This window comes from Lepus europaeus, chromosome X (assembly GCF_033115175.1).
Source record: "Lepus europaeus isolate LE1 chromosome X, mLepTim1.pri, whole genome shotgun sequence".
Taxonomy (NCBI): domain Eukaryota; kingdom Metazoa; phylum Chordata; class Mammalia; order Lagomorpha; family Leporidae; genus Lepus; species Lepus europaeus.
In genome coordinates this window covers 69,934,389-69,946,542 of record NC_084850.1, presented here as the reverse complement: position 1 = coordinate 69,946,542, position 12,154 = coordinate 69,934,389, and positions in this window count along the sequence as shown.

The window sequence follows — 12,154 nt, the reverse complement described above, 5'->3', positions numbered from 1 at the left end:
AATATTTTCTCCTATTCTTCTGTTTGTTGATGGTTTCCTTTGCTTTCTCCAAGCTTCTTAACTTGATTTAATCACATTTATCTATTTATGCTTTTATTGTCTCTGTTTCTAAGGTCTTATCCAAGAAGTCTTTGTCTATGCCAATGTCTTACAACATTTTCCCTATACTTTCCTCTAGTAGTTTAATGGTTTCTGGTCTTAAATTCAGATCCTTGATCCATTGTTAGTTGACTTTTGTATTTGGTGTAAGATAGGAGCCTTGCTTCAACCTTTTGCATGTTGAAATCCAATTTTCCCAACATCACTTTTTGAAGAGATTGTCCTTTCTCCATAAATTGATTTTATCTTCTTTTCAAAAATTAATAGGTTGTGGATACACAGATTAGTTTGTGGAGTTTCTATTCTGTTTCATTGGACGGCATGTTGATTTTTCTGCCAATATCAGGCTGTTTTGATTATAAAAGCTTGTAGCATGCATTAAAATCTGGTATTGTGATGCCTCTGGTTTTTTTTTTTATTATTTAAGATTGCTTTGGCTATTCTGTGTCTTTTATGTTTTCATATGAATTTTAAGACTATTTTTTAAAGATCTGTGAAGAATATCCTTGGTATTTTGATTGGGATCAAATTGAATCTGTAAATTGTTTTGGATAATATGGACATTTTGATGATATTAATTCTTCCAATCTGTGAACATGAAAGATTTTTCCATTTTTTGGTATCTTCCTACATTTCTTTCTTTAATGCTTTGCAATTTCCATTGTAGAGATTTTCACATCCTTGGTTAAATTTATCCCAATGTATTTAAATTTTTGTAGGTATTGTAAATGGCCAAAATAGACTTTAAGACAAAAACTGTTAAAATAGGTAAGTCATTATGTAATGATTATGGGATAAATTCACAAGAAGATGTGACTATAGCAAATGTATATGCAGCCAATGCCAGGGCACTCCAATTTATAGAACAAATGTTAACGAATCCAAGAGGAGACAAACTCCAGTACAATAATAATGGATGTCTTAAACACTCCACTTTCAATGGACAGATCAAACAGAAAAAAAAGTCAATAAACAATAGAACTAATTTATACTACAGACCAAATGGATCTAATAGATATCTATAGAACATTTTATCCCACAGATACAGAATATACAGTCTTTTCACTATCACATGGAACATTCTCTAGGAAGACCAAATACTAGATAAATAACAAGAAAAAATTTAAAAAACTGAAATTGTATCCTATGTATTTTCTGAATACAATGGAATAAATCTAGAAATTAACAACAAAATAAACTCCAGAAAATATACAAACATATGGAGACTGAACAACATGCTCCTGAATTAACAGTGGGTCATAAAATAAATCAAAAGGGAAATAAATAATTCCTTGAAATGAATGAAAGTGAAAAAAACATCATATAAAGATGTATGGGATACTACAAAAGGAGTGTTAAGAGGAAAGTTTATAGCAATAAGTTCCTCACTGTTGAATTCTAACAAACTTTAAAGGAAGAAGTAATTCCAATTCCTCTTAAATTATTCAAAGCAGTTAAAATGGGGGAACCCTTCCAGACTCATTCTATGAGGCCAGCATTACCTTAATTCGAAAACCAGAGAAAGACACACCAAAAAAGAGAACTATAGGCCATTATCCCTGATCAGTATAGATGCAAATTACTCCACAAAATACTAGCAAATTATATCCAACAACACAACAAAAAGATCATCCACCTGGACCAAGTGGGATTTATCCCTGGGATGCAGGGATGGTTCAACATATGTAAACCAAAAAATGTGATGCATACAATGACAAAATGAAGGATAAATTCCAATTCCATATGACTATCTCAACAGATGCAGAGAAAGCATTTGATAAAATACAACATCTTTTCATGACAAAAACCTCAAAAAATTGTGTATAGATGGAGCATATCTCAACACAATCAGGGCAATATATGACAAACCCATGGCCAGCATCAAAATTGACTGGGGAAACCCTAGAAGCATTTCCACTAAGATCTGGAACAGGAAAAGGATGCCCAATCTCGGCATTATTATTCAACATAGTTACAGAAGTTTTAGCCAGCACCATTAGGCAAGAAAAAGACAGCAAAGGGATGCAATTTGGAAAAAGGAAGTCAAATTATCCCTGTTTGAAGATGACATGATCCTTCATATAGTGGAACCAAAAGACTACTAAGAGAGTATCTGAACTCATAAGAGAACCCGGCAAAGTTGTAGGATAGAAAAATCAATAGAATTCCTATACACCAACAATATGACTGTCTTAAATCAATTTTGAATCAAATTACCTCAGATTTAAGGAGAAGAAAAGAAAAGAAATCAGTAAAAGCCAAGGGCATTTGTTTAAATATCCTAGTAATATTGTTGACCACTTTAACTTTTCTCCCCTTTCTTGAATGATTTTAATAGAGAATTTGGGCATTTCTTGATTGTTTTTTATAATTTTATTTTATTAGATGGTGATATGGGCATTAGAGATTTTATTTATTCTGAATATAACTAGTAATGTAAGTCTAAAATGAACTTATGCTATAGAAAGCCCTTAAGATTCCACCAAAAACTGTTAGAACAAAGTGATTCAGTAGAAATGCAGATACAGATTCAACACACAAAAATTCATTGTTCTTCTATACATTGACAATGAACAATCCCAAAGAGAATTTAGAAAACAATCTCATTTGTGACACCATCAACAAGAGCAAAATGTTGAGGACTAAACAAAGAAGGCAAAAAGATTTTATAATGAAAGCTACAACACTTTATGGAAGGAAACTAAAAGAAGACACAAGTAAATGGAAAGACATATCTTGCTGATGGATTGGAAGACTTAATATTGCTAAAATGCCCACACTGTCCATGACAGGGTTCTTGAAAGAAACAGAATCAGAAGGATATGTGTATGTACCAATTTCAATATTGTATGAGTCAGTTTTTGTTATATTAACTAAAATACCTGAGAGAGATTTCTTGGAAAGGAAATAGTTTATTGTGGCTTACAGTTTAAAAGGTTATAGTTCAGGATTGGGTGACCCCATTAGGCTGTCATCCGGTGGAGGTTTGCCATGGCAGAGCATGTACAAAGGAATGATCACATGTTGAGACAGGAAGCAAAAAGAGAAGCTAGGTTGAACTTGGCTTAAATAACCAACCATCTCAAAATAACTATATTCTATGGGACAGCCCCCAGTGACCTAAAGAATTTCCACCATATCTACTTCTCAGATGCCATAATTAGATCAAATCTCTACCCTCTAATTCATCAACCCTTAACATAATCCCAACAATCTCAATGAGTTTGGGAAGGCAAGTCCTGCTTAAGGCATAACACATATTACAAGGATATTATATGATTATTGAAGATGGGAAATCCCAAGCAGGCTGGCAAGCTGGAGACCTGTACAGCCATTGAAGAATTCTAGTTCAAGTCCAAAGTCTTAAGAACCAGGAGAATTGAAGGTACATTTAGTCTAAATCCAATAGTTTCAAGAACCAAATAGAGTCAATGTTTCAGTTCACCTCTGAAGGCAGGAAAAAAACTGATGGCTCAACACATAGGTAGTCAGGGAGGAAGACTTCCCTCTTATTCAGCTTTTTATTATATTCTGGCCTTTAACTGCTTGGAATGAGGCTTATTCAAATTAAGGAGATCAATCTGCTTTACTCAATCTACATATTCAAATTTTAATCTCATCCAGAATCACGCTCACAGACACACCCAGAAAATGTTTTGAATATATCAGAACATCCTGTGGCCCAGTTAATACACAAATTTAGCTACCATACTACCCAAAGCAAACTATAGATTCAGTGCAATCCTTATCAAAACTTTTATTTTTACAAAACGTGAAAAAAGTCTAAAATTCACATAGACTCTCAAGGGGCTTCAAAGTGCCAAAACAATTTTTTTAAAAAGGTTTATTTTATTTATTTGAAAGTTAGAATTACACACAGAGAGAAAGAGAGGCAGTGAGAGAGAGAGAGAGAGAGAGAGAGAGAGAGGTCTTCCATCTGCTGATCCACTCCCCAATTGGCTGCAACAGCCGATGCTATGCCAATCTGAAGCCAGGAGTCAAGAGTTTCCTCCCGGTCTCCCACTCGAGTGCAGGGGCCCAAGGACTTGGGCCATCTTCCACTGCTTTTCCAGGCCATAGCAGAAAGCTGGATCAGAAGTGGAGCAGCCAGGACTTGAACCGGCGCCCATATGGGATGCTGGCACTGAAGGCAGTGGTTTTACCTGCTACACCACAGTGCTGGACCCACCAAAACAATTTTGAAAAAGAATAAAGTTGGAGGATGGGAGAACTCACAATTCCTCCTTTCAAAACTGAATACACAGCTACAGTATTTAAAACAGTATTGTGGGGCTGGTGTTCTGGCCTAGTGAGTTAAGCTGCCACCAGCAATGCTGGCATCCCATTTGGGCATCAGTTTGAGACGTGTCTGTTCCACTTCCAATCCAGCTCCCTTTTCACGTGACAGATTTTCTATCTTGTCCATTAAGGATTTCTGTAGTTCAAGAATTTGTTTTTGAGAACTTCTTAATGTTCTTATCAATTTTTTGAGATCCGCTTCTTGCATTTCCTCTATCTCTTCATCTTCATAATCTTGCATTGGGGTGTCTTGTTCATTTGGGGGCATCATAGTGTCTTCCTTACTCTTGTTACCTCGGCTTCTACGTTTGTTGTTTGGCATGTTGGAGATAATTTATGGTTTTGGTTGTTTTTTTTTTTTTTTTTTTGCTGTGGTGTTTTTTTCTCATTATACTATGCCTCTAAGTGGGCTGTCTGCTTTGATGGATCCTTAGAGGCTGTGATGGGTGTGGCCAGAGAGCTCTGTTTGATTCTTCAGGTTTAAGGCTGTGCAAAAAGTGACTCACCCAGATTGTTCTCTCCCTTGCTCCTTGCTGGATTGCGCTCTCTCTCTCTCTCTCTTTTTTTTTTTTTTTTACTCAGTTGGGAAGTAATTCCCCACAGCTGAGTGGAATTGCGGGTAGTTGAAATCTGGCCTCTGTGAGTATTCGTTTGATCTACCCCTGGGACCACACTAAGAGTTTATGCAGCCCTCAATGTGTTCTCAAGTTTTGCCACAGTCTCAAGGTTACTGAGTTTGTGTACTTGGTGAGTTCGCTCGCTCCCCCCTCGGATTTTCACAGTCGCAGATAGTTAGCTTCACCTGTTTTCACTAGATTCTAACCTCCTGTTATTCTTCCGACCAGAGTCAAGATTTACTGACTGGCTACTCGAAGTTGCTGCTTTACATATGTAAAATGGCGCCTGCTCTTTGTTTTGCTCGGTTTTGTTAGGTGAGTGGAGAGAGGCTAGTGTCCGTGCTGGTTCCCCTGATTTATTCGTGTTTTTTTTTTTTTTTTTCTCTCCTCCAGTCAGCCTGGTGATCTTTGCCCAGTGGGGCCTCAGGCCTCTGCCTTTCCCCGCCAATGTCTCGTGTTTCTGAGGTTTTTGTCTTACCTCCCGTTCCCGCGCCGGCGAGATTCTGTGGCTCGACTCCCGCGGCTGGGCTCCCTGTAGGTCCTCTGTGTCACATCCACTAGATCCGGAAGCGTTTCCTCTGCAGTTTTTTTCTTGAGTCTTTTCCTGCGGCTACAGTAATTCCACTTTTATTTAACTAAATTTTCCCAGACTATCGGTGCACGTCCTCACTATACGCCATCTTGGCTCCGCCTCCCAATGCAGCTCCCTTCTAATGTGCCTGGGAAGGCAGAGGAAGATGGCCCAAGTGCTTTGGTCCCTGGTCCTATGCGGGAGACCTGGAAGAAGCCCGGGCTCCTGGCTTCAGGTTGGCAAAGCCCTGGCCACTGCAGCCATTTGGGGAGTGAACCAGCAGATGGAAAAATCTCTCTCTTTCTCTCTCTCTCTCTCTCCCCTCATATCTCTCTGTAACTCTGGCTTTCAAATAAATACAAAATACATCTTTATAAAAAAATCTATTATATTGACTTAAAGACAGAAATAGACCAATGGAACAGATTAGGAAATTCAGAAGCAGACCCTCATGCATATAGTTGAATAATATTTGATAATTGTGCCAAGGCCAGCTAATCGAGAAAAAATTCTTTTGGGCACATTATATAAAAACTGGATGTTCACGTGAAGATAGGAAACTTGATCTTATATCATATAAAAAAAAGTCAAAAATGTTTCAAAGACCAAAATATAAGCTCCAAAACTGTGATACAGCTAGAGGAAAATGTAGGGGAAGGTTTCATGATGTTGGATGTGGCAAGGATTTTTTAGATATGAAACCGAAAGCACAGATGGTAAAAGCAAAAAATAGACAAATGGGATTACATATAACTTAAAAACTGAGCATTAAAGGAAACAACAGAGTACACAGGCAAAGTGTGGAATGGGATAAAATATTTCCAAATCATATATATGATAAATAGTTAATGTCTAGAATATATAAAGAAATCCTACAACTCAATAGCAAACCCATTCAAAAATGAACCAATGACTTGAATATATATATATATATATATATATATATATATTTAAAGAAAATATACAAACAGCTAACAAACATGGAAATCAGAAATCATTAGAGAAATTAAATTCAAAAATAAAGTGAGATACTATTTCTTTTTTTAAAAAGATTATATTTATTTATTTGAGAGGTAGAGTTACAGTGAGAGGGAGAGACAGATAGAAAGGTCTTCCTTCCATTGGTTCACACCCCAGATGGCCGCAACGGCTGGAGCTGTGCCAATCCATAGCCAGGAGCTTCTTCCCAGTCTCCCATGCAGGTGCAGGGGCCCAAGCACTTGGGCCATCTTCTACTGTTTTCCCAGGCTATAACAGAGAGCTGGATTGGAAGAGGGGCAGACAGGACTAGAACCAATGCCCATATGGGATGCCGGTGCTGCAGGCAGAGGATTAACCTACTGCACCACAGAGCTAGCCCCAATGAGATACTATTTCATACTCATTAGGATAGCCACTATATATTTGAAAAAAAAAACAGAAAATATTAAGTGTTGAAGAAGATGTACACTACTCGTAGGAATGTAGAATGGTACAGCCACTATGAAAAACAAAATAGATGTTTATCAGAATATTAAAAATAGAACTACTGATCCAGCACCCTACTTCTCAGTATGCAACCAGAATTGAAAGAAGAATCTCAAAGACATATTTCCAAACCCATGTTTATTACATCATTTTTCACAATAGCCAAGAGGTTGAAGAAACAAAAATGTCCATCGATGGATGAATAAATATAGGGCCAGTGCCATGGTGTAGTGGGTAAAGCTGCCGCCTGCAGTGTCAGCATCCCATAGGGGCACTGGTTGGAGTCCTGTTGCCTCACTTCTGATCCAGCTCTCTGCTATGGCCTGAGAAAACAGTGGAAGATGGCTCAAGTCCTTGGGCCCCCAAACCCACGTTGAAGACCTGGAAAAAGCTCCTGGCTGCTGCCTTCGGATTGGTGCAGCTCCACCCATTGCAGCCATCTGGGGAGTGAACCAGAGGATGGAAGACTCTCTCTCTATTTTTTCTCTCCCCCTCCCTCTCTCCCTATCTCTCTCTCTCTGCCTCTGCCTCTCTATAACTCTGGTTTTCAAATAAATAAACAAATAAATCTTTTTTAAAAATAAAAAATGCAGCATATAATACAATGGAATATTATTCAAAATAAACAAAAAAGAAAATCTTGTCACATGCTACAACATTCATGAACTTGAGGGCATTATGTATAAGTAAAATAAGCCACTAACAATCATACTTGTATGATTTCACTTATATGAGCAAGCTAAAATAGTCAAATTCATAGAAACAGAAAGTAGAATCGTGGTTACCAGGGGAAGGGGGGAGAGAGAAATGGGGTATTGTTTTTTAAAGGGTATACAGTTTCAGTTTTGCAGAATGAAAAATGTCTGGATATTCAACAACACTATGATTATACTTAACAATACTGAAGTATATGTTTGAAATGGTTATGCTGACAAATTTTATGTTCTTTATAATAGTTGAAAATAAACAAAATTTAAAGAGCATTTCAGAGTTAGTGGAAAACGTGTGTTACAAAATACTATCATGGATTTCAAAAATATTTTGCACTAGACTTATTTAATATCATTTTCCAACAAATTTTTAAAAGTACCATCCTGTTGTTCTATACAGATTCATTATGGAGACTGTGGGAATCTTGATAACTCAGAATACCAGATCTAATTGACAGATTGTATAAGTAACATTGGGGCTGGGTATCCTTTAGGATAGAGAGGAACAGTAAAACTATAGTCCAGGAGGGAGCTTTAATTTTAGCTTTGTTACTCATGGGTAAGAAAGAATTAATGGATTTTCAAAATTCTTTTTTCATTTGGGCACAAATTGAAGGCATGCTTTATCAGAGAGTACATCCAGTATTTTAAAGGGAGGACTTAGCATACAATTTAATGATAAATAAACATTTTGGGATAACGGCAATTGGTTTAAGCAGAGACATGCTTGATAAAATTTCTAGGACAGTCAAGTAGGCAGTAATTGGAGAAGCCTGGCCAAAGTGGGACCAGGGAAATCCTAACAACTCATTTGATTGAAGATTGTGGGCCATAACTTTTCAGTATAAGATAAAAGAAGGTGGAGGGCATTTGATGCAGTGGTTTAGCTGTTCACTTGGGACTCCTGCATCCCATATCAGGTATCTGGGTTGAAGTGCTGGCTGAATTCCTGATTCCATCTTCCTGCCTCCTTGTAGGCAGCTGATGATGGCTCAAGTGGGTTCTTGACACTCATGTGAGAGTCCCAGACTGAGTTCTTAAGCTCCAAGATGCTGCCTGGCCCAGCATTTGTTGCTGCAGGCATTTGGGGGAATCGATCAGCAGATGGGAGATCTCTGTATGTCACTATCTCTGTATGGCTATCTTTCAAATAAAATGAAAAATCATGCAAAGAAAGAAAAGTGGGGAGAAAATGAGGAAAACATTAGGATCCAGTTTTAGAGAGATTGGGGGGGGGGCGAGATTTTTATAGGCATGGAGATAAACAGAGAAGAGTGATACCTGTGGAGGAGAAAATAAAGGGGAAAATGACATAAGTCACCCTTGGAATTAAGTCTAATGATTGAGATAGATCTGACATTTGGATTGTAGTCACCAATGAGGTTGAATTTGGAAACTGAGCTGAGGTCATTATAAATGTGAGAAGAGTGTTTTTGGAGTTCAGAATATGAAAATTTTGAGCCAAATCACTTGTAAACACAAAAATTATTGCTCAAGGTGTCACAAAGATACATGAATGTCACAGGATAATGGTGTGTACAATGTGTAATCCTTTTGGCAGTAGCAATTACATCATATTGTGGATATAAGTTGTCCTTTTTGGGTAACCCAACATATTTTTGTAGTAATTTCTAGGATGTTAATACAATTCTGTTGGTCATATTACCATGTAGTGGAAACAAATAAACATTATACAGGAAGAAAACTCTGTCAAGGGGTTTTATTGAAAAAGTAAAACTCCTTCTAAAATTTTAAAAATATTAATTGAAGAATTTAAACAGAATTTGTTGTCATTTAGTCATTTAAAATTCCAAGAAACTATTGGATTTTTGCAAAATATTGAGTAAATAAAATAATGCTCAATAGCAAAGGGGACAAAGGCAGTCCTCTGAATATGGCAGAACTGTATGGGATCCCATCCATGATTGACAGTGCCTCAGGTTTAAGCCATAATTTAAAATAAGCAATCAAACAATAAACACATAGAAAGTCAAATTGTGGCATTTTTTGTGCAATGGTGTGAGTTTGAAGCTCTGAGAGTTTGGCCACGAATTGGAATATACATTTCTTGGGAACACCATTTAATATCTTGCATACTCAGGAAGATTTTGGATCATCTTCTATTGGATGAAACTTTGTGGTATGCCAATTTTAATTCTTAACTTTTCTGGTAGAAATTTTTACTAATGGTTGTCAGTTATACAGTTTCCATTGTATGCATATCTTGCAGTAGGCAGGTCAACATTACTGGCATACCAAGATAAAGGTCAAGCCCCTTTGGAGTGTATAATTAGAGGACTGTGTTCAGTGGTATTCACCTTTGCTCTTTATCTGGTCTCCAATGATAATGGAATGGGGCAACATGACAACTGTGGAAATTTTATTGAATTCTTTGTTCGAGAGCAAGACATTGTGTGAAAAAGGTCTTATGTTGTTGAATTAGGGAAATATAAAATAGGTTAAAGTATGGAAATTTTATTGTGCATTAGAATGTTATAAGGCAATACATTTTATATTGCTCTTTGTATAGGTGACCAAACCATTACCACAGCTCAAGAGTCAATTAAAGGAATGAATAAGTCCCATGAGTAGCCAGGGATCTTCCGATGCTAAAACAACCTTTCGCTAAGCTAATTAAGCTGACCCTTGGGTCTATACTTCATCAGGATGCCCTCATGAAGGGGTGGTAAGCAGCTATTCACCAGCATTTCCATCACTTGTGATAGTAAGCATGCCATTTGCAAAGTATAAAGACTGTGTTTTTTGTTCCCAGGCATCCCAACCTCGTGGTACTGGGAAAGAGATGGTTTCCTTTAGCATCATAGTCTTAGCCAAGAGACTAAAGGCAAAAGGAAAGTATGTCTTCATGCAAAGCAAAGTGCCAGCTGGCCCAAGATTTGATTTTTTGAATTTTACCAAGCAGCCTTTGGTCTCTAAGTCAAGTTCTCAGGGTACCATGTCCCAGATTTAAGATATAATGGGCAACCAGGTCCAGTAAGTCCCAACATGTGGACAGCAATTGTGTGTATCCTGGTAACTGAGTTTATCTAAAGGCTAGAAAAGGCAGTTTTTTGTTCCAGAAATCCATGAGCAAACAATGGCCACCTGGACTAATTCAGAGGCTCCAGGAAGCACGAGGGAGGTAGCTTAATGCTTCATTTAGAAAGGAGTGGGTTTGATAAATTAAATAAAGCACTTCTTGCACTGACAATTGTACAGATTCAAAGGCTTATTAGGGGACAGGCCTTATGTATGGTGAACAGATATAGGAGTAATGAAATTAGTAAATGAAAGTGTCATCTCAAAAATCCAAATAGGAAGGAGGGGAAAGATGGAGAAAGGTTGATTAATGGGTACAAAGTTATAGTTATATATATGTATAGGCTCTGTTGCACAACAGAGTGTCTATAATGTTAATGTGCTGTATGTTTTTCTTGCGACTAGCACTGTGGCATAGTAGGTTATGCCTCTGCCTATGGCGCCAGCATCCAATATGTGTTCTGGTGCATGTCCTGGCTGCTCCTCTTCCAATCCAGCTCTCTGCTAATGGCCTGAGAAAGCACTGGAAGATGGTCCATGTACTCAGGCCCCTGAACCCATGTGAGACAGGGAAGAAACTCCTGGTTCCTGGATTCAGATAGGCCCGGCTACGGGGTTGCAGCCATTTGTGAAGTGACCAACAAATGGAAGACCTCTCTGTCTCTTCCTCTCTGTAACTCTGCCTCTCAAATAAACAAATCTTAAAAATTGGTATGTTTCTCTATAAAACAAACTAGAAAAGGGATTTAAATGTTTTTTATCAAAAATAAATGTTGAATGTGTGTGTGTGTGTATACACACACATACACCATGCATGAGCATACACAATTGTATACTGTGTATATCAAAACATCATATGCTTGGGCCAGTGTCATGGCTCAATGGATTAAGCTTTTACCTGTAACACCAGCATACTATATGGACACCTGTTTGGGTCCCAGCTAATCCACTTCTGATATAGCTCCCTGCTAATGTGCCTGGGAAAGCAGCAGAAGATGGTCCAAGTACTTGGGCTCCTACCACCCATGTGGGAGACCTTATTTGTCTATTTTTGCTCTTATTGCCTTATATTTTTGCTCTTATTGCTCTTATTCAATTCTTATTGAATTTTAGGGGACAAATCTAAAAACTCATTACTCAGACTAATGACATGTAACTTTTTGTCTGTTTAATTCTTATGGTTTTACTGTTGCAGGCGCAACAGTAGGTCTTTAATTCATTTAAAGTTGGTTTTCATAAACAGTGTCAGGTAAAAGCCCAATTTAATTCTTCTGCATTTGGATAATCAACTTTCTTAACACCCTTTATTGAAGAAATTTCCTTTTCCCATTGTATGTTCTTGGCACCTTTGT